The sequence below is a fragment of the Marmota marmota genome, unplaced genomic scaffold (assembly GCF_001458135.2).
Source record: "Marmota marmota marmota unplaced genomic scaffold, marMar, whole genome shotgun sequence".
In the NCBI taxonomy this organism is placed as follows: Eukaryota; Metazoa; Chordata; class Mammalia; order Rodentia; family Sciuridae; genus Marmota; species Marmota marmota.
In genome coordinates, this window is record NW_026000016.1 from 20,347,579 (window position 1) to 20,371,754 (window position 24,176).

General features: G+C 39.9%; 1 protein-coding gene across 4 annotated transcripts in view; it reads right to left on the bottom strand.

Moving 5' to 3' along the window:
* Smyd3 (SET and MYND domain containing 3) overlaps positions 1-24,176 on the bottom strand; it is a 712,936-nt gene that overhangs the window by 217,807 nt on the left and 470,953 nt on the right. Inside the window, exon 1 of one of the 4 annotated variants that reach the window (XM_015483560.2) lies at positions 15,033-15,051. The exons of the other annotated variants lie outside the window; for them this stretch is intronic. The gene's annotated coding sequence lies outside the window, so the exon portion shown is untranslated. Of the gene's footprint in view, positions 1-15,032; positions 15,052-24,176 lie in introns of those variants that run through there. 4 annotated transcript variants of the gene reach the window in all.

The window sequence follows — 24,176 nt, forward strand, 5'->3', positions numbered from 1 at the left end:
TAAATTCTAACATTATCCTAGATTCCTGAGGGAGTTGGGTGGTGCTTCTTCTGCATTTGTTGTATTTTGTTGCCTTTGTTTGTTTAAGTGGAAAAAAAAAACTGGTGAGAGATCTCCTTTCTAGTCCTACTTCTACCTGCTCATATAGTTACATGGACTTTGGATGAAATTTCTGGATCTGATATGGTTTGTAATGACTGTTCAACATAAACAAGGAGTAGATTGGTCATTTGCATTCCAATACTCAATCACATTCTCAGGAACTAGGATAAGTAGGATATTTCCTGCAACCCAGACACCTGAGAGCTGAATCATCTTGGTCTAGAGGAAGGGGCGCCTAGCCAAGGAACACAGGGGAGTGGCTTCCAGGAGTTGGAAAAGGCAATGAAGGGAATCTTCACCTGAACCCTGTGGGAAGGAATGCAGTCCTGTGACACCTTGAGTTTTAGTCCAGTGGGGCATGTGTTAGACTTTTGACCTACAGAACTGTGAGATGATAAATTTACAGGTTTTAAAGCCACTAAGTCTGTGACAATTTATTATAATAGCAAAGGAAAACTTAACATGCTGATTTTCCTATACAGGTGACTGCTAAGTTTTTTGATATTTATAGTAGCTCCTTCCCAAATTCAAATTGAATAGTGTTTTTTGTTTTTGTTTTTGTTTTTCCCTCTCACTGGTACTGGGGATTGAGCCCAGGGGTGCTTTACTAAGTTACACCCCCAGTCTTTTTCTATTTTTTATTTTAAGACAGGGTCTTGCTGAGTAGCTGAGGGTCTTACTAAGTTGCTTAGACTGGCCTGGAACTTGTGATCCTTCTGCCTCAGCCTCCCTAGTCACTAGGATTACAGCATGTGCCACTATGTCCAGCACTGAATGTACCACTTAAAAGAAATTGTTAAGTTTATAATACAAAGCTTGATAATAAGGCAAGATCATTAAGTTAGGTGGAGAGTCACAGACTTCCACAGGCATTTTTGGCCTCATTACAAAATGGGAAAGATCCTAGTCATAAAATGAAATTTTATGTCCTTAGTTAAGACATGTTGTTTAATTCACCAACCACTTCCCGTTATTATCCATCCATAGATCACAATAATGGGTAGGAGGCAGTGATATGTAGAAAACAAAACATGAAGAAACTCAAAAAAGAAAAAGATGCTATTAAAAAAAAGCACAGGTAAGGCTTTACCTTAAAAAATTTAAAAAATTTAAAATGTAAATAAATAAACCACACTATTTTCCTAAATGTTTCTAATGCCAACCAAACAAACTGTAAAAGTGTGTTAATGCTACACATCAGAGTGGTTTAGTACACCTCAGGAGGTGATTTCTGAAAAACATTGTGCTCCAGAAAGTTCCCAGGCTAGAGCAGGAACAACCAGATGCAAACTCTGAGGCTATGACTACTTCATTTATTGTCTGTAGGACTTCCACTTGAAAGTTAAGTATTTAATCTAAGCCTGTTTATACATCTGAAAAACAAAGACTAGTAACAAACCCATAAGGTTGCTGTGGAGACTAAATAGAAAATTTATGCCAACATGTTTGGTAAATCTTTATGGATTATAAAAATATGAACTGTGGCAGTGGATAATATCATGAGACATTAATCTATACTCCTGTCTTTGCATTGTCTCTTTTTCTTTCATGGAGCACTCTGCTCAGTGCCTCAGGGCAGTATGTGGCAATGCAGGAAGCTGCTAACTATCAGAAGAGTGGGGGAAGGGGAGGGACCAATGAGTCCAGGAGGATGGCAAGAGTAGGGGCCTGGACCCTGACTACTGGTAGCATTGTCTCTCTGGCAGCAGAGAGTTCCTGAAGAGGAGGATGTGGGTAGACCGAGACACATATAGCCCCTGAGGCCACTATGTGACAGGGAAGAATTACACAGCCACCAGAATTGTGGTCCTGGGGATGATTCCAGAACCTCAAGAGGAAAGATTAAGTTGTCCACCATATCAATAGAAAGCAGAATCAGAATCAGAACTAAGCAGTTTTATAGAAAAAAAATATTATTTCATGAACATTGGAGTTTTTGGACTGAGATTTATACCCATTGCAATGTCTAATTTCCTCAATACCTAAAAACTTTCTGGCAGTTAACAATGCTCAATGTAATGAATGTTAAATACATTTTCTGGTTTTACTTTATAAATATATATGTATAAGCCTTAAAAAAAAAATAAAGCACACATAATGTGCTGCTCTAATGAAAAAAGCATCGGCAGAGCATACATCCTGAAATGATTTTCTGTGTCCTGCTGGACAGAGAGAGGATGCTAAATGAAAACCTGTTGGCCTATGGGTGACAAATTATCCAGAGCAGCTCACAGCTTCCTCAGACCCTAATCATCAATAGCACATGCCTGCTAACTGGCTGGCTGAGATCAGGGGTCTATAGTGTGATGAATAGACCTTTTCTTCATGAATACAGTAGCAGAGACGATATGTGGGTTCCTTTAAACACTGGGATCTAACTACTTGAAAATGGAACAGATAGACTCACTAGGCCATGGCCTTATCTACCTAGTTACCTAATGGGAACACATGCAGTCAACAAATAGCTAAAAATTAAGTGACTGACAGAAGACACAAAACTTCTACTTCCATGTACGAAATACTGAGTAGAATGTCTCGAACTTGGGGCACCTTCAGGGACATACAAAGCCCAAAGCCTGTGGAAGGGAGAGTAAAGGCATCTGTTTATCAGCCTTAGGTTTAAACTTTTTCTGGCTCCTTCTTATTCTTTAACAAGGTGCCTCCGTGCTTTGTATGGAGAAGTATGCCCCACATGACCTTATCCCAGGAAAGTCTGATTTATGAATTGGCACCGAGAGTCTATCAGCTGGTGCAGAATGCATGCCACATGTCTGTTTTCAGGGAAGTGCACAGGGAGTGCTTCCCACAGGTGCAGCACAGTCTGCTGTGGTTCTTTCAGGGCTTCTGAACTCAGTTCAGGGCATGGATTTTAATCAAAGAAATGACACACTGGCTCTAAACAACTGGACATTTAATGCAAGTATTTAATGATGTCAAATATGGGGAGCGCCCCTTACATGAAGAATCAAAAAGAATCAGAGGAGAAAGAAGACATCTCAGCAACTGAGTCACCTGAGTCCGAGTGGAGGAGAGTGAGAATCTGGTGGACAGATTTAACACTGGAGAATCAACTTCACCATGATGGCAGAAGTGTGAGCATCTTTCTCTAGACTGGATTTATGGAAAAGCTTTCTCAGCACATTTGTCCTCTGTGAGACACAGAGGACAGCATGCTTTCTACTCGACAAGCTTTTAATGGAGATCATGAACAACAAGTAACATTTCTGGTGAGCAGTGAACTTTCACCTCACATGATCACATTTCATCTTGGCTGTGAATTAGTGGTGGGGATTATTTTCCATGACAAAACCAAGATGTAGGCTGGCAGGACAGGTGGGGAGCAGGGCTGTGCAGTGAGGGACTTCCTCAGGTCCCTCAGCTATACAAATAACACATGTGAGCAAGGACTAGAGCCCAAAATCATCCCCAGAAGACTGTCACCCCAGCCTATCCCCAGAATCTAAGCAATAGGAAATATGCCACAATTCAAGGCAGCTGACAGCAAAGGAGGAAGCACCAAGCTAAGAGGTGAGTACAGAGACCTTGAGAGTAGGGAGTGATCAGAACTGCTGGAAGGGGGACCAGCAATCACCAGGTATACTTGCAAACCTAAACCACAGTGAAGAGATGACACCTTCCTCTGGCAGATGCACAAACAAGAGGTGATGCAAAGGCACTATTCTGGCAGACAAACCAAACACTCTCTGGTGGTTTGAAAGGTTTGACAATAACAGAATTCTGTGGACAAGGAAACCCAAATCATGGTGTCACTTCAGGGAAAATGCTGTGCCAGGTGGGGCCAGGGCTGCCAGTGAACATGCCAGTAAATTCTAAAAGGACAGTCACAGGCGTGGCTCACGGATTTCATCAGTAGAAATGAAGATAAGGAAGTGTCTTCCTGCTAACAGCACCTAGTTAGGTAACTCCACTCATCTCTTATGCTTCTTTGGAAAGGATGTGGAGATCCTTAACACCTGGGTCAAAAGTACAATGAAACTTCATTTCTGAGGTCTAGGATTTGGGAACCTGATAGCTACAGAGACATGATTTTTATTGAGTAAATAATTCTAAGTCAGCAACCTAACTAAGGATTCATATCTGAAATAGAGTTTGATGTCTTTCATTTTTATTATAAATCTGCTCCATTTTATTTATCAGCTAATATTTCTATTAAGAGACTAATGTGACAACTACAATGAGACACCACTTCTCACAACAAGGCTGGCCGTTCTTTAAAAAATGGAAAAAAGAAGTGTTGGTGAGGATGCGAAGACACTGGAAACCTTGTGCTTTGCTGGTGAGAATGCAAAATGAGGCAGTTGCTGTAGAAAACAGTCTGGCAGTCCCTCAAAAAGTTAAATAGAATTATCACAAGATCTAGTAATTCTACCTCTAGGTATATACCCAAAGGAAGTTGAGGCAGCAGACTGAACAAACACTTGCACATCAGTGTTCACAGAAGTATCATTCAATCACCATTGAATTATTTGAAAAAAAATGGAAACAAACAAATGCCTATCAACAGATGAATAAACAAAATGTGATCTGCACATACAATGCAATATTAAGCAGCCACAAAAAAGAACGGGCTTCTGACACTGGCTACAACATAAACTTTGAGGACACTATGCTAAGAAAAAGAAGCCAACAAAAAAGGGACAGATTCTGTGCAATTCTACTTATACGAGGAAATGCAAGGAGTCAAATTCAGAGACAGAAAGTAGAATGGTGGTCACCAAGGGCTGGGGAAGATGCGAATAGAGGATTATTGCTTAGTGGGATAGAGCTTCTATGTAAGGTAGTGAAACATATAGTGGTGGTGGTTGTACAACACTGTGAATGTAACTAATGCCACTGGAACACTTAAAAATGGTTAGAGTGGGGGCTGAGGATGTGGTTCAGTGGTAGAGTATGTGCTTAGCATGTACCAGTCTTGGGGCTCAATTCCAGCACCAGAAAAAAAAAAGGTCAAAACAGTAAATTTTATGTTTACATATATAATCACACATATGCATGCAAAAAAAAAAAAACTTTAAAAAAGCAGAGAGAGACTATATGATGATGACATACTTCAAAAGAAATGTGGCTCAGTGGTAGAGCACTTGCCTAGCAGGCACAAGGCCCTGGGTTTGCCAAGGGGGTGGAGGGGGGAGTCAGAAAAATTCCCACACAAAATGACGATATAATGATAGAGTTAACAGTGCTATACTGACCACATTTACATATTACCTGTGCCAGGAGCTGATTTAAGTGCTATACATATATTAAGTCATATAATCTTCACAATAACCCTGAGAGATAGGTTTTATTATTATCCTCATTTTAATGATTCTGAGTTCCATAGAGGTAAATTAATTTGCCCAAGGTCATTACACAGGTAGGAAGTGCCAAAGCCTATATTTATACCTGGGTCTAGACCCAGAAACTATATTTCTAACAGCCTCGCTCCTTGCTAATATAAAAGATATAAGGGCGAGTCAGGAAAAAAAGGAGGTTAAGCATAGGAAAGTATGAATAATTATAGAGTAAAGCAAAAGAAAGAGTGGTAAAGGCTACCAAGAGCCAAATTTTCTTCTCATTTCAAAGTCAAACAGTAATTGTTGAATAAATAATATAGTATACTACCCATCTTTTAGACTCATCCAGGTCCCTTCTAGGAGAACAAATAAGAAAGAAAAAAAAAACAAACAACAAATGAAAGAAAGAGTGCTGGATTTGGAGTTGTAAGTCCTGACTTTGTCCTGACTCTATGGCTTACTTCATTTACTTTTTCCTTGGCATTTGTTGACTATCTGCTGGACACCAGCCAATATGCTGGCCAGTTCACTTAAAGCTGTGGATCCTAGTTCCTCTGCTATTAAAACAACATACGCTACCTACCTCCTAGGGCTGTCAAGAAAGATACATGAGATAAGGTATGACTATTCTTCATTGGCACTCAGTATAGTTGACTGAAGACATTTTCTCTTGCCTAATTCCTCTGAATAAAAATTCTTGATAATGATAAGATACATAAATCTTGGTGTCTCCCTGTTCAATGAAGGCATTGTGACTGCCAGGCTGCAGAAAAATATATACAGACAGCTACCTGGTTCCTTGTGCTCCACCCTGTTTCCTACCCTCAAGCTAGCCAGATGGTGACACAGAGCAGGACCCTGATAAGAGTCAGTTTTGATTTTTTTTTCCCTCCAACTCTTCCCAGAAGAGGAGGGAAAAGAGAAGAAAAAAGAGAAAGAAAAGAGGAGAAAAAAGGAACAATGGAAGGAGAATGTAGAGACAGTTCTTTCCCTTCTCTCCCAGTGGGGAATGGAACTGTGGGCTCCCACCTTCCCTCTCTCTCTACAGTGACCCATAGCATTAACTATGCCCCTTAAACAAAGATGTCATGAAAATTCTCCAAACCCTGAAAAACTCTCTTTGGACAACAAAGATTTCTTCCCTATTTCCCTTTCTCCCTGCCACCACTATACACATACTTAAAAGCTGGTCTTTTATTTTGCAAATAGCCAAAACAGTTATTAAGGGGTTTCACCTTCAGGGTATTTACTAATTGAGATAACAAAGAACTCAAATACCAGACTACAAGCCTGACATTGATCACTGGTTATTTGTCTTATCTACAGAACTGTAAGATTCTGGAAGTCAAAGGACATGTCTAGCATAACCTAGTATCAGTGAGTATTTATTAAATCCATATCTTATGCTTGCGATGTACACAGAGCTGGAAACAGACTATAACTTATATCCCTCATAGACTGAGTATCCAGGTAACTTAGACACTGCTTTATTTCACCTGAGTAAGATTATACTTAAGTTTTAAACACCCACCAATAAATAACATATTTCTAACACTTCACCCAAGTCTTATGAAAGAGGGTCAGTGTCCTGTACTTTTCTGATGAAGAAGGTAAGCAAAGTTAATGCAAGTGATACCCCAAAAGTCACCAGGCAGAACCACATCTAGGGTTGTATCGGGCCAGTTCCAAACACTACCTTCCAACCTATGCACCTGAACTTACAACTTCACAGTGTAAATTAAATGACATCCCAAAAAGTGTTGCATCTGCAGAGTGAAGATTTATGTCAATAGCAGATGAGTTGCACCAAGAAGAAAAATATGCCAGACAAGTCAAAACATGCCTGCTTTCATTCCAATAAGCACTTTCTCCTCCTGCCAACCCACCTTCAACCTTCTAGGATGTAGGTGTTTTCACAGATCTCCCTGCTCTGGGTGTTATGGAAGAGAGAGAATGTTTAGCTTCTCTAGAAACCCAGGGTGTAAGGAATTCATCAGGTTGTGGAGATGGGAAGTTTTAAGTTAGGTGTCCTGGATAAAAGCTAAGAAGTTTGCCTATTTCTGATCATGTGATCCCTAGTTTTGCAAGCTGTGGTTTGAAGATGGAAACAATAATAATCCCATACAGCAATGACTAACATCTCATGAGGAAGACTGAAAGTATTTTAAATGTTTCCATGATCGTCTTTTGGAACTACAAATTACAGTCATACAAAGGTCACGCCCCTGACTGATAATCTTCAGAACTTCAGACCCTACAGTAAATAATACCAACAGATGGTACCTTCCTTTACATGGCAGATTTCTCCTTGGGAGCTGGCAGCTACTCAGCACAGAGCACTAAATGGCCTGGAGGAGATCTAAGATCCTCTAAAACTTTCATTCTTCACTTAAAAAAAAAATTGTTTCTGTAAGCTCTCTTCTGGCTCTGGTTCTGGATGATCCTCAAGAGTATCCCAAATGCAACATCCCACTGCAGGGTACTTTCCCTTTTTATGACTGTACTTGCTAGAACCAAAGCCAACATTTTTGAGACAGCACTTAATTCACTAGAAGGACAAGCAGTAAGGGGAGCCCACTGAGGAGACCAGCCAGGTAAGAGGAAAGACTCCAGTCCAGAGGGCAAGAAGACCAGCTCCCTTAAAGTAGCCTCCCTCACCTGGTCCTGCTGCAGGGATTGCATCTGTTTACCATGGACAATGCCAGTGTGTTCTACACTCATCAAAAAGAAAAGGAGTGCAGGGGAGAGAAGAGGAAGGTTATGGGGGGGAGGACTGAGAGGCAGACCTTAGGAAAAGATATGCTGGAAGAGATAGAGGAAAAGATGGTAAAGGGGCAAAGAAATACCAAGGGAAGATGTGTGGACACAGAACTGGAAGCAGGACCTGAACTGTGAAAAGTTCTGTCTTACCATGGGGCTTTTATTCACACTTCATTGGTCTTTGGGATATTCCAAAAGAAAGTTCCTATTTACTTCTCAAACCCCTGATGGGGGCATCAGGTGTATCTATGCTACCGCAGCGCCATCTAGTGGAGTGGTGGAACTTATCATGACCTCTCCAGATCTGTTTAGGACTGATTCTGTATTCTAAATATTCCAGGCAATAAATACAGCTGTTAGTATGTGTTTCTAATAAATAGGTACAACTAAAGTTCATGGGTGTTATGGCTGATGGGTTAGCAGATGCACTGCACCAGAACAAGTGGAACAAATTTTATAGTCCATGTTCCTAAAGATTTTTTCCTACACCCCCATTTTAATCAATTCAGTTGAGATTTTCAAATATTAATATATTACACTTTTAAAGAAAAATCTATCTTTTGGAAGAACCTAGTGTCACTTGCCTATAATCCCAGTAACCACAGGATGAAGCAGGAGGACTGCAAGTTCGAGGCCAGCCTCAGTTACTTAGCAATGCCCTAAGCCATTTAGTAAGACCCTGTCTCAAAATTTGAGCATATCTTTAAATTACAGAGAGGTGTTATGATACACCATTGTTATATATAAAATATAAATATATTAGATACCTAGTCATTAAATACTAATACAAATTTTTGTTTTCTGTGTTCTCCATAGTTTTCCCATGAAACTCTCTTAAGAACAAATACAATAGTGTAAATGTCTGTGATTTGTTGTACAACTGGTCATACCAGGATATGGAGCTCTAACTGTGTTCCTAATTCTTCTGTGTCTTGGGGTGTAAGTTCTGGGAGGCAACATAGGGTGGGGGCAAAAGCATCTGCTTTGGCTTAGATCATGACTGGAATGCAGGCACCACCACTTACTGAGAGACCTGGGACCTGTTCATTTCCCCACCCTGTCCCATTCCTATCTGTAAAATGGGAATGGTAATATATAATAGGGTTGCTGTGATTATTACATGAAAATAGGTATGAAAAATGCATAGTGCTGACATTTAGAAGGTGCCAAGCATATATTAATTCTTTTCTGCTGCCCTTGCCTGAAGAGATTCAGCAAAGAAATAATAATTCTTATTTTTAGTTAACTTACCATAGTAAGACTTCTCATCTCTGATTTGTTTTATTAAAAAATGCAAAAATGAGAGAGAAGAAAAGCTTTCCAAGATTCTGATACCTCCCACCCCAGTTTTCACTTAAAAGTCAACCAATTAATAAGCACTGGGGTGAGGATGGAATGCTGCCAGCCACGGTACCTGGAAGAGTTCATAACACACTTGACTTTAATTCATGTGTACTATAATCCTGTGGGTTAAAGGGCCATAAAAGTTGTTCTGGTTTTTCTTACACTTCAAAGGAAGCAATTTAATGGCCATGAATTACAGTCTCCCGATTACATTGTAACTATGAAACAGGACTGTTCTGGTATGATTTCCAGCCTGGTTTCTTCTCCAAGGGAACTTCAAGGAAAGAATCTAAACAAAGTAACCTTTCCAGGCTTTCATCCAGCTCCCTCAAGCAGGAGGCGCTATCCTTGGGAGCCCAGAAAATATGCGCCTACACCAAGGGTTAGGTAGGGTTGAGGCACGGGTGAGTGAGGTCTACAGGGTTGAGCTGAGGCAGGGCAAAAAACATTGATCCCTGGAGACTCATGTGATACAGACTGCTAGAAATAAACAAATGGGGGACTACAATTTAAAATTTAAAGGGCAAAGAGTTACTACACTAAGAATGTTAATTCAGAGAAAGGTTTCACAAATATGGGCTCTTTCTTTTTGCCATTTCTTTCATTAGCCTGATAGGGCAAGTCTAAAATATTCCAATTGCCCTGAGACTGAGTGATTAAAGTAGCAAAGCAAATATATATATCCTATAGCTACCTCTAGCCACAGCAATCACATATGGTGGAACAAGCGCTTCACTTGGACGTGGATTTGACTTTCAATACTGGCTTCTCAAATAACTAGCTGTCTGGCTTTAGGCAACTTCCCTGAACACTGTTTGCACATCTGAGATGGGTATAGTCACTTATCTCTATGAAGGGCTCTCACAAAACTAAAATTAGATGATGTGAGCACAGAAGATCAAAACTGACTTGATATGTTCTACTCAGTACTTGTCCCTGCTGAAATGAAAGGGAACTTTGGCAGATTCTGTTTTCTGCAACTAGTTCACAAGGTTTGAGGACATAAAGAGGCATCTTCATAATAATATCACAAAAGTAAAAATAAGTATTTACTTGCTATTGAATCCTCTCACAAACAGAATTTATAGAAACTGCAAAAGAAATAAAGAAAAGAAACATAGAAGAAGCCAAGCCCTTCACCCTCTAGTCAGTCATTATGCAGTGTCACAACCATTAGTGGTCAATGGATGAGGGAATATTAGCATCAGCGCATGGATGCAGCCTTGGCTGGAGGTGGAACACAAATTCCTTGATGTTCAAACCTATTTACCTATAGTCCCTCCATACTGAGCTGGCCTCAGCAGACATGGAGCTGGAGAATCCAACTGTTCTCAAGCTCTGTGAATAGGTTTTATTTAGGCTGAAAACAAGTAGCTATTGAAAAGGTGACAGAAAAGGAGAAAGGGGAGGTCCTAACTGGACACTTGGGGATCAACTATATTACAATGTTTTAAGATTGACTTAAAAAAATAAAGAGTATGCTTTGAGTGTTCATGTTAGAAGCACAAACATATCCCCACTGCTAAAAGAAATCTAACAATATTCAATGGTGCCCTGAAATAAAATTTAAAGTTATGGAATAAAAATATACTTTGTAGGAAAAGTGAGCCTTGCTGTGCTACCTTATACCTAAGGAGAGTAAGTGCATGTGTGCTGGGCTGGGGTGTTGGAAGGTTGGGGTAAGACTGTGAGATAACACTTGTAGTGAGGGACAGCTCTGGAATGCGTGGGCTGGACCCACCTGTATGACTCTTCCCCCAACCTACCCCCAGGGGCAGCTAGAGCCTGCTCCCTACTTCCCAGATGGAAATCCTAGGTGGTAATATGAAAAGCTCTGCCTCACATCCATCTTTCGTCATGTATTTGGAAAAATGTACAGGGAAACTGGGAAGTGATAAGAAACCCACCTATAATCCTGGTTACTTTTAAGATACCTTTTAAAAAATTAGGGCTAGGATGTAGCTCAGTGGTATAGCACTTGCCCAGCATTTATAAAAGCCCAGCACAGCAAAATAATTTAGAAGGAAACTGAATTCAGATACAGGCTTCCTGATGTGTGAATCAACAAATAGGCAACAGGTGTCAAACACTGACCAGTCCCAGGTACAAAATGACTTAGCCCACTAAGATTGCAGATGGGGCACCAATAGCAGTCTCCAAGGAGCCCTCCATGCAGACTCCACGTCTACCTTAACTGTACTTAACAAAGAACACAAAGGCAGGGCCACTGGTGACTTGAAAACAAAAAAATATAGAGTGTGGAGCCTCTGGAACATAAAAACAATGAACACTATAAAATTCAAGGAAAAAAACACAGAACTTGAGAAGTCTAGTAGAGCTGCTGGGAACTGGATGATTTTTTCCCGACGTTTCTGCCTTTCCCACTTGCTGTCAGTTATATATACTGCTGAGAGGGGCTTCCCCTATGGCCCAGAACTGAGGCTAAGGCCCAAAGCTGAGGCCAACACTGATAAACTCCCCATACATTAAAAAGAGTGTTAAGAGAAGCTGACAACAATTGATGCCAGACCTCCTCCCCTAGGGCTGACCAAGCAGAAGTCGGCCATTATTCCTCAGGATACATCTATCCTCAACCTGTAGATGGCAAGGGTTTGAAGGGAGTGAGTTTGTCTTTGGCCTGTGGGAGGTTTGTGTTCAAGACGAAAGTGATTCCATAAAGGATGGGAGAAAGCATTTCCCCTTCCCAGAAGGGAAAGATCTATGGCACTAGTAACTGGTGGCTAGCCTCAGGTCCCTGGACAGTCTTCTACTGGGGACTACTTTCTGATCTCACTTGAGCAGGGAGTAAGAGAATAGGAGGGATGACTGGGAAGCAGTAGTGTAGGTAGCATGCCACCACTTGCTTTGTCCCAAATGCTTGTGCATGCCAAGGGACAAATGGATGCCACAGAAGTGAGCTAGGCTTTAGCCATTCGCTGTAGCCTAACTCCAGATGCAGCCACTGGAGCCAGGGCCAAAGCTTCTACATATAGTGGTTCTACAATGGTGGGCGTGAGGAGAAGGAGAAGAGGGAATAGGGCCCTCCAATCTCCCATTCATGCACCCTGAGTCAGCATTTGCATAGTTGACATGGGGAGTACAATGGAGCAGCAAGAACAACCAGCACCACCCCCACACAGAAAAATGGCATTCATCCTGCACCACATCATCTACTGACCACCACAGTGCAGGTGCTGTATTCCAGAACGGAAAGCACGTAGGGTATGGAAAAGGCAGACCCCTCAGCCTGCTGCTATAAGCTCTTGGAGTTCTAAGTCCAAGCTATGATCCAGAGAGAGACTTGAATCAGATATATGATTTGGAGTTTTAAAACTGAACTGAACTAATTTCAGTAACCGAACTATGATGGGAAATCTAAGATAGTTACCCCAAATCTCATTAAGCTTCAAAGAAAGGGGCAGTAAACACTGAACAACAGGTAGTAATAAATACCCACCCAAATACCCTAAGGAATTGGCAGCACATTAACAAAACAGTTTCATTCATCTATCACTTTGGGTTTTATGTGGTAGGAGAAATGCAAGAGGGGAAGAAAAAAAAATGAGAACTAAAGAAAGGCAGAAGAGTCTGACAGGAAATAGACGATGGGGCAATTTGTAGTCAGAAGTGAGAAACAGGATTAAATGTGTCAGAAAAGAACCAGACTGAAATGTTAAACATTACAGTAGTCAGTCAATTAGCAAGCTATTCCCCATGTGTAAGGGGATGATTTTATTTAAAAATAAAAGAAAAAGGGCTAAGTCCTACCCATTAGGAACTTAAAGTACAGTGATGCCCCCGGGAGGACTGCTGTCCTAGTGATGGGGACAGACAGATGAGAGTGGTAGGAACACAAGGTTAAGGGAATAAATCTAAAAAATGGGCCACTGTGCTGACTCCCACATGCTTTCTTTTCTAAGAAGCCATTTACCTGCAGCCCTGCCTGGCCTAAGTGGACAGGTTATGTCACATTCCTCAGCAAACTACCTGTTATCTGTGGAAGAAATGCAGGCCCAAAATAATGTAGCTAAGAGGAACCCAAGTTACCCTGAAGGAGGACACTTTCATGACTCTTTTCATAAAACACATCCCAGAACTCAGGGAGATAAGGATAATTGCTCCTAACCAAAAAAATCCATAAGAATTTATGGTTAAGAATCCAATTAGAACCAGTCAGCATGGGCCAAGGTAACCTAGAATTGTCATGGCAGTGGGCACTTGAAAGTTTAATGTCACCCTGCTGTCAGTCAAAAGTCAAGAAGTGGACCTGGGTGGGATTCCTTGGAAACTTCTCTGGGGTCCCCAATGAAACTGGAGTGCAGGAGAGGCATATTGTCCCTCTTTTCTCTGAGAGGACCTACTGTCTTCCTTGAGAGTATTCCCTTCCCCTTTTCCTAGCCCTTCAAATAAATTCATTCCTGTTACTCTGAGTGACATGCCTAAAATCTTTCTGATTTGATCTCAAGAATTGGAGTTTGAAGGGGGAGAGTTATTTGTGCTGCCTCAGTTTCCCAGAAGGTCTCAACTCTGTAACACTAGGACAACAGCTGCCAATGGTATTATAAGCTGTGTGACAAAACGGAAGGGTCCCTTCATGTCTCTTGGCCTTTCCTTGCTGTGACCAGGGCAGCAGAGGAAGAGCTAAGTAGTCAGAGGTTCCAAACCTTGATAGTAATGATGATGCTAAGGTCTGCTTAGCATTCCAAGAGGCCTTTGAGAAACAGTGCCCTGCCTTCCACACACTTAGAGCCTTTGGTGGGAAAACATCAGTTACCTCTTCCCTGTATGATGTCTAAGAATTCTTTTAAAAAAAAATATATTTTTTTAGGTATAGATGGACACAACACAATACCTTTATTTTTATGTGGTGCTAAGGATCGAACCCAGGCCCCACCCGTGCTAGACAACCGCTCTACCGCTGAGCCACAATCCCAGCCCCTAAGAATTCTTTATGCATCCCATAAGTCTGCATAAGTAAGAAATAAAAGAAGGCCTCTGGGAAGGCCAGAGCTCACAAGGACTGGCCCAGCCTGCATCTCTGGGAAGGGGGCTGTGCTCTCTTTCCCTGACCTGGCCATGAACATTTCTGTACTTTCAAGTCTCCCAGGATCCCAGAGGGTATAAGGGCTGTGTGTATGACACCACTATTTTTCAAATTTTGAAAGGTAAATACTAGAAACTCTGGCAGCCACAGTGCTTTGGGAGCAGCTGCACCTCCGAAGTTCTCCTTCCCTCTCTCAAGCCACAGAGGGGCTGTGCAGCAAAGGGGTGTAGCACAGGGAAACAGCAGTGGAGTTCACACACACACACAGGCCATGCTGGTAGTTCCCTCAGTCATGTTTTTATGAATGCTAAAATCATTTGTTTTAAAAATAAGAGCCTCTCCTTTGCCCTCAGCATCCCTGTTGAGACATTAAACCACAGGATTAATTCTGTTTGGGCCTGCAGGATGTGGGCCAATCCTCTGAGACACACAGCTCCTTCCCCAAGTGAGATATTCAAGTATGAAGAATTAGGTCGTGGACTCACAGGTTCAAGTTCAAGTACAAGCCTTGCCACTTGCCAGCAGTATAATTTTGGGCAAGTGATTTAGCCTCAGTTTCCTCCTCTTGGCTGAAAAACAAGGAAAAGAGGGTTACTGTGAAATGCCTGGCCCCTACACAGCCATCATTCAGTAAATGTTAACTATTCATAACTTAAGTAGCAAAATTAACAGTCTGGAGGAGTGTGTGAACTTGAAACAGGATGTTTACCATGTTCAAATGCAGTATCCTTCAGGATGCTCACTATGTAATGGGCTACAGTAACTAAGTTACAAATACTCTATGGGTCACTTTAAAGGGGTAGACACTAAAGTTTAGAAGGTCTGCCTAGTTTTTTTCTGATGTAGAACAGCCTGAAACTAGAGGTCTTGATAAAAGTATACTTTCCTACTTTTATGTAAAGTGTCTTTTCCATTTCTGAGAAGATTCCACAATCTTAACTTTAATGCATTTTCATCTAAACCACAAGATTTCACTTTTAAGTTGTAGAAATATTTATGAGTACACATTAATGGGAACTTTGATTACTCTATAACATCTCTTTATACACAAAGACAAAAATACACATGAAAGGGCAATAAAGCAAAAAGTAATATTTTTGTATATATAATATAGTGAGAAATATCTAACATTACAAGTTAGACCACATGCATCCAATATTAAAGATGGCAAGAGTCTTAAGGCAAGTCTCAGCCTCTGTGATTAGGTCTTGGTATTCTCATTTAAAAAAGAGAGACAAGCTGGGCATGGTGGCTCCTGCCTGTAATTCCAGTGAATCAGGAGGCTAAGGCAGGAGGATCAAAAGTTCCAGGACAGCCTTGGCAACTTAGCAAGACACTGTCTCAAAATCAAAAGTAAAAAAGAGCTGAGGGTATAGGTCAGTGGTAGAGTGCCCCTGGGCTCAATCACTGGTACTGCAAAAGAAAGAGGGAGATTACAAGATTTCGAGAGTACTGTTGTAATTCCATGTTGAATACCTAGAATGAAGAATAAGTTGTTACTGGAAGGTGACACTGTATCATATAAAATTACTCATATTATAAAATTTGTCATAAAGCTTTCTTGGTATCTTTTTCACTAATAAGAATTTGAAAATATATTAACTTAAAAAATAACAATGGAAATAATGTTTTGGATGTTGTAAGTTACATTCTTTTATCTGTGAGATTCACAATACTTATTTTCTGTCTCTTAAGGGCAACAACTTAAGTGAGTCAGAATAAAAATGAACTTAACAAAAAACAGACCCCTGCTCTTGTTTTTCCTGTCTTTACCAGGAAAATAGCAAACCTCACACCAGAGACAGACACAAGTTCTGGCATGGTGCACTCGCCAGTAAGAGCTATACCTAGCTTCAGATTCTGGAGAGAAATGTCTGCTAAAGCAAGCAGCCAGATCGACACATATCCAAGAGCCCAGGGATGCCAGGAAGAGAGTCTAAACATAATCCAATAAACTCTTTTCCTATTACTTCAGTTTACTTAAAAACTAAGTGCTTGCAGGAGAAATCTGAGTGCATTTTTGGCAAGCAGTTAGTGAATTGTCTTTGCCATGAATAGTAACATGGAGAGAATCCAAGTAGGAAAGAGAAGTGGAGACAGAGAGAAAGAAAGGTTCATTTCTCAACTTAAAATACTTCTTGAATTAAAAAAATTATCCGCCATTAAGGTTTATACTTCTAAAATGTTCTGAGGGGCAACTGTCAGAAGGCATCAGATATTAAATATGATATGTTCTGATGGATATCATCTGTTTAGATGCCATGGGTTGAAAATTTAAAATAGTAGCCTTAAGAGCATTAAAGGATAATAGTGTTTCCCCAAGGAAAGCTCTGTTTATATCACTATGAGCATTTTAAAGAATTCCATTCATGGGAAGGATAGATAACATGAAGTTATGCTTTGAATGTAGTCTGTCCCCCAAAAGGTCATGTGCTGGAAACCTGGTCCCCAGTGTAATGTCAATGAAGGGTGGTGGGACCTTTAAGAGGTGGGGCCTGGTAAGAGGTGACCGCATCGTAATTGAAGGGATTCATGTTGGCCCCTCAAAGTGGGTTAGGTCTGGCAGGAATGGATGAGTTCCCTTAAAGCACATAGGTTGGTAAGAGAGTAAGCCTGCCCCATGCCTGCTCTCTCTTGCTTCCTCTCTCTCATTGTGATCTCTCTTCCATGCAATCCTGCCACATAGCATCATCTATCATGTTATGACACAGCCAGAAAGCCCACCCCAGAGGTCAAAGAGACGAGGCTGCCTGACTTTGGACTTTAAGCTTGAAAAACTGAGGTAAATAAAATCTATTTATAAGGTACCCAGTCTCAGATATTTTGTTGTAGAAGAAGAAAATGAACAGGACACAAGCTCCCATGTGATGGGGCTAGAAGAGGACTGAAGAGGTCATTATGTGACAAAAAATAATAGGAGAGCATTTCTACTACTGCATTTATATTAGAAACCTGAATTATAAATATTATTATAAATGCAGAGATCTAATAGCATATTAGCAACATAAATTCATAATCAGATACACACAATGATAGAAAGAACCTCAAATCTTCTGATCTGACTTGAATTTCATTGCAGGGGGGAACCACGATAGAACTTATCAAAAGTTGAAAATTACCCCTGAAATGTCTTTTGCCTTCCATCTATAACTTCATCCTGGTTCTACATTTTCTTTCACTATTCTACCTGAGCTTTCAGTTTCTTGAATTTGTAGGTGCCAACATCAAAATCATCAGGTGCTATCAATCCTCAATGAGATAAAGCATGGTCACAAGTGAGGTGTAGCTTGGCCTGTGTGCACATGAAATTTAGAAGAGAACATAAAGACAGGGAAGAATTCAGAAAGCCATGCAGGCTTCTGTCGGTGCTATAGGTGAGAATTCCTATTCACAAAGACCCCAGTGCAAGGCCCCTAAATGTTAGCATGTTAAGAAATGATCTAAAACATAGTAACAGCGTTGGAGCCTGAATCCGGTGAGGTGTTGTCTCTTGCTTGGCCTTGTACTGCCTTCTGACCGAGCCAACTTGGTTTTCAACAGTGTTCTCTGATTGTTGAAGCCACTGATTATATCATTATAATTCATATGGGGGAACTATAACTAAGAACTAAGAGTGGGCACTGGCCTTTCACAATCAAATTGGTTTGATAACTTTCAAGACTCACTGAAACCCACACACTCATACATTATTGGTTGGAAAACCCCCTCTTTCAAAGTTCACTTTTGCTCCGTTACACAAACTTAATACCAGCTGTTAACACCCCCAAGAGCCACCCTTTTCTCCCTGCAGAAGGACTGAGCTCCCAGGAACAGAGCAACTCCTCTGATGCCCAAAGGAATCCAAGTGTGGATAGCAATAAAAGCAACCTGTATTAAGCTGTCAATATCATTATCCACTGATATTGGCTATCAATGGCTTGTTGGATGACAGAAAGCAAGCCATTATTACTAGTCCCAAACACTTTCCCACTTTTTAATCTGTCATTTGAAGCTGTAAGGAAGAGAGATTTCTCTTTTGTTTCCTTGAAAAAAAGGCATACAACATGGAGTTCTCTGACACCACTGTATGTAAGAAAGTGTTAAGCCTACATATGATGTCAACAAGCATCCCATGAGTGTGTTCCATAGATGATATTCCTGTGCACAGTGAAGACCCACACCTGACAGCCAGTTTTATAATAAGTATATGCAATTATAAACAAGGAGTTGCAGTTTCCACGTGAGCAGAGAAATCTACTCCTAGTGTTTGTCCTGATATTTGTGCAACTGAACTTGAAGCACTTCACAGGTTTAAGCAACAGATGGCGCTGTCATTTCTATCTTTTCCCTGGCAGGAAACCTCTGCTGTTTGTGATTTCACCTTCCAGGGGGCATTCACAGTTTCTGTAATCACCTCTGTTGACAGCATGTACATATGTTCATACGTGACAAATGCAAATGCAACAGGGAAATGTTAGGATTTGTGTAAATGCAGATCTACCCCTCTCCACCTTCCCTCTTCCCACGTGCTCATTCACACACAGGCAGGAATTATTTTCTTTAAGGAAACACTGCAGCAGGGAAAATGCTGAAGGGGAAACAGACTCCATTGCATATGTTCTCGTCTTCAATTATAATATACAATTATCATATACTCATCCACCTCCAGTGTGCAATAAGAGAGGATACTCATGGCATAAGGTCCTGGGGTACATTTTAAGCAAATGACAGAAATCTAAGACTGGGGAAACTGTTGCGTTTTCAATTCACATCAAGAGAAAACATGCGCGTGCACACATGCACACAAACACATACACACACACACACACACCTACTGTCCAATTTTAGTAAGCCCTGTCTTCACTCTTTCACCCCTAAAGAGCATGCTTAATATCTGGAAGGAACAAATAGATGCAGGAATTACATTTTCACAAGGAAAACACAGAATTCAAAACTGTTTTTCAAATGTGCCAAGAAGACAGATTACATTTCATGGGCTTTTTGTGTGTGCTTTAAATACGAGAAAACTGCCATGTCAAGAATCTCTCCTTCAATACCCGCACTCATTTTATCATTCACACGTGTAATTTTATCATGTATCATCAGGTACTATATGATTTCTAGGCTGCAATGTAACAGTTATTGGTTTGATATATTACATTTATTTAATTTTGAACTGTTTTTTTTTTTTTAATTAGGGTAATTTAACAATGCAAATCTGGCCAAGACAGCCAGGATGAGATCAGACTGATGGGCAAATCACCAACCTAAAGGGACATGCCAGGTATGACACAGTCTGACATGGGTAGCTGGAGAAGTGCTCAAAAACATTTGTATAAAAGTGGATGAGTGGGTTGAGGAAAATTAACACTGAAAATCACAGACTATGCTACAAAGAGATGATGTGCTTTTCTTCTACCGTTTCCGTTTTAGACCATTAAATGTCCAAATTCTTGCTTTTAGAGAACATGGGGCTGGAAAATTCCACCAAGAAGCCTTTTCTGGTATAGAGTGTACACTATCTTTTCATTAATTTATAAGTAAAAAGAAAGAAATAATACAGAGGGAATCAAAATTCTATTTGATGATTGCAAAGTATTGGAGAGATATGGCTTTCATTAGCAAATTTGTGTTAAGAGAAAGAATCTGTCCTAAGCAAAAAATTATGGAGTACAGCCCCTATGACTTCCTTGGGATCAGGCAGTGCTGCATTTGATCTTTCAGGAGGAAGTGGGGTTTCATGAAATAGCATGAACTATGAACCAGGATTTGTGGACTCAACCTGGACTCTAAAACTTACTAGCTGGTTAACCCCGGGCATGTTATTAACCTCTCCAAACCTCATTTTCTTTATGTGACAAATGGTAAAATAACAGATCCTCTGTAAAGCTATTGTAAATTTTTCTTAAAAGGATTATTGATTTATAGTATTTAATAAAAGCTAGTTTCAAGCCTCGTGGACTTCAATAATGCTTTTTAATTTCCTATTAACATACAAAGATACAGAATCTAGCCACAGTCTAAAAAATCTGCTAAAAAATCTGCTCTAAAAACTAAGAGCAGATTCCAAATTCAACAATCTGAAAAAAAAAATTTCCTTTAAGTACATTACTGATTAAAGCATATTCTTTCCTTTATCAACTGGATAGCATTTTAAAATTTTAATTGAGGTTAAACAAATATAACATAAAGTTGGCCACTTTAACCATTTTTAAGTGTATAGTTCAGTAAAACTAAGTATATTTAAACTGTTGTGCAACCATCATCACTAACCATACCCACAACTTTTTAATCTTCTAAGCTGAAATGCTGGACCCATTAAATGTAATTCCCCACTACCTCCTCCTCGTTAGCCCCAGAAACCTCCAATCAACTTGCTGCATCAATGAATCTGACTATTCTAGTTACCTCTTCTAAGCAGAATCAAACAATGTGTTTCCTTAAGTGTTGGCTCATTTCACTTAGTGTAATATCTTCAAGGTTCACACATGTTGTAGCCAGCATCAGAACTGCCTTTTTAAAGGCTGAACTCCATTTACTGCACATTTCACATTATCCATTGATGGACAGACAAAGAGGTTGCTTCCACCTTTGGGCTATGGTGAATAATGCTACTATGAATATTAATGTGCAAATATCTGTTGGTGTCCCTGCTTTCAGTTCCTTTGAGTATCTACCCAAAAGTAGAATTGCTAGATCATATAATAATTCTACTTTTAATTTTTTGAAGAAATGGACAGCATTTTGAAGTCTAAGATCCAGCCCCAAGTACATCCCTGCTAACATGAAAGCTGGGGTCCTGACAGGGTTCATGGACAGGGCCAGAGTGATCCTATCTGAAGCAGACACAGTCTAGAAACAAAAGCATTAACCCAGGGTCTATACATAATTAGCATGGCTCAAGGGAAAGGCAACATTATGCTAATATCATAGCATAAAAGCACAAGTTTCAAAATGCTTCAACAGAAGCAACAGAAGAAATCCTGTTAATAAAACAAAAGAAGGCAGAGCCCCTGGGAAGAGGGACGGGGATGGGCTGAAACCAAGGCAGAGAGGAAGCACAGTGAGGTAGTAGCTAAGGTGAAAAAAGAAAGAACAGATGAAGGATGAAAGGAACAAGAAGGACAGAATAGAAAATAAAGAAACTAGAATTATCTTAGTGGGAATAAAACAGACACTGGAAAGAAATAATGGGAGAATTTCAGCTAAGGTAAGGCCATTCAGAGACATAATGCCTTGTGGTTCTAACATTAAGAATGGTGAAGTAGGAGAGGACTACGGTCCCTTGTTTATCTTTTTGTAGGTGGTTAGGCCATTGCATACACAATTATTAATACAACTTTAATTCAAGTGTCTTCCCAATTTTTTTCTAACTTAGAACAAAATGCACAGATGTCAGAATAAGAGCATTTTTAAGGCTTCTGATACTGTCAATTTGTTATGCAAAGGGTATCAGCAAGATATGAGCCTATCAGCATGACCACTATTAACTTTTAAATTTTGTTTAATTTGAAAGAATCTCAAACTTGAGAATAACTATACGAATAGTGTAGCTTATTTTTTCTTAATGATTTTAAAATTATTTGCCAATATGAAAGCCCATCACCTCTAAGCATATTTCTATATGCAATGACAGTGTCCTATGATATAGCCATGAAAACAGTAACGCTAACATATTACTACCATGTAACACTTAGATGCTATTCAAGGTTCACCGACCATTCCTTAGTGATCCTTTATCACAGCAAAGAGAATCCAGTTCAGAATCAAAGCTTATGATTCATTGACTTTCATGAGCTTAAACATTTAAACAGTAGAGGCCAGTTATTTCTATAAAGTTCCTCAATTGGAGTTTGCTTGCTGTTTTCATGATTAGATTCAGGTTATGCATCTTTGGCAGGAACACCACAGTAATGATGTGGTGTTCTCATTATACCCTATTAGGCAGTACACAATTCTAATAAGTCTGATTTCTGTTTGTGATTAAATTTGATCTCTTGAAGATGGTATCTGCCAAGCATTACTGTTAAGTTACTCATTTTCCCTTTGTAATTGATAAGCATTTGGGTATTGGGGGGAGTTACTTTGAGACTGCATATGGCTCATTCCTCATTACACTTAGATTTTGGGAACTGATTTATTCGGATCAGTATTGACTCACGAATCCCTATTTTACTCAATGGATTATAATCTATTACTATCATTATTTTGAATCTCAGATTGTCCCATATTTGGCTAGTGAGAGCCTCTTCAAGCTGGCTCCTGTGTCCTTTCAATATATTCTCATCTTTCTTTGAGTATTCTCCTACTTTTGTGTACTTTTCATGTAGAAATCAATCAGTCATTTCTACAAGAAGGACTTTTAAGTGGAGTATTTAGAAACCAAAGTTTAGGAATAGGTCTGCACTAAGTATCACTGATCTCAGGTCCTCAGAGGTCAGAATGAGGAAATACACCCACATACATTAAGATATGCATCTTGCTTATTTCTATACATCTCTTTCCCTCTACTGAATACCATGGGTTCATGTCAATATCTCCAATGAACAGGGTTAATTCTAGTTTCCTCCCTTCCCCAAATAAGTCATACCTCTGTCACCCTCAAGGTGAACTTCTCACTTTCCCCCAGATAACAACCAGCTCTAGGCCATTGTAGCTCCCCTCTCTTCCAGGACCTGTGCATTCCCAAACAAGGCTCCTTATTTGCCCTGCCTCATACAATGACTTTTGAATTGATCTATGGAGAACCATAAGAACAAGAAACATTATCAATACTACATTTGAACTTGAATATTTTACAAGTCTGTCATTATACTTGTGAGGAAAATTGTGCTTCACATATGCATTATCCATTTACCTATATGGATTGTGTCAATTCTTATGATGAGTTTATGTTCTCTGTTAGTGAAGGCATTAATTCTTTGCCCTAAGTTTTGAAAACCATTTCTTGATATTTGGTTCTTAATTTCTTTTAGTTTTAAAATATAAGCCTTTTACTTTATTGATTTAGAAAGGCTGAACCCTTTGCTGATTTTTTACTGCCTTTGAACCCTATTTTTTTTGAGCTTTTTGTATTTATCTATCACTCTCTACTCAGGTGACTCTCAATCTGGGAGGATTTTAGGCACCTCCCATCATCACCATTTGACAATGCCTGGAGACATTTTTGATTGTGATGACTGGATGGAGGAGTGTGATTGTCACCTGGAAGGCAGAAGCCAGGGATGTTGCCAAACATCCTACACAGGCACAGGACTGCCGCACAAATAATACTCATCCAGTCCACAATGTCAATATTGCCAAAGCCTGCCCTAGAGTTTCTGTACTGCTTTATAGTTGTTCTTTTGATTTCTTCTAAAATAAGATATTGGGGAAGAAAAGGCTAAAAAGAGAAATACTGTAAACACAGGCAACAACTTTCCCTATATCCTACGGTTTGATTTACTAATGCTGGTCATAAAAGCCCAACATAAAGAGACTCAGCTTATCCATAAAGTTGTAAGTCCGTTTTTGTCCTTGCCAAAAATTCATATCTAGTTTATCTGGGTACATTTGTACTCTCTTAAATGCCAGAGGAAAAATAAGGCAACGAGTAATTTCAAATCCTTCTACAGCCAAAATGAGAGGACTAAAAAAAAAAAAAAAAAAAA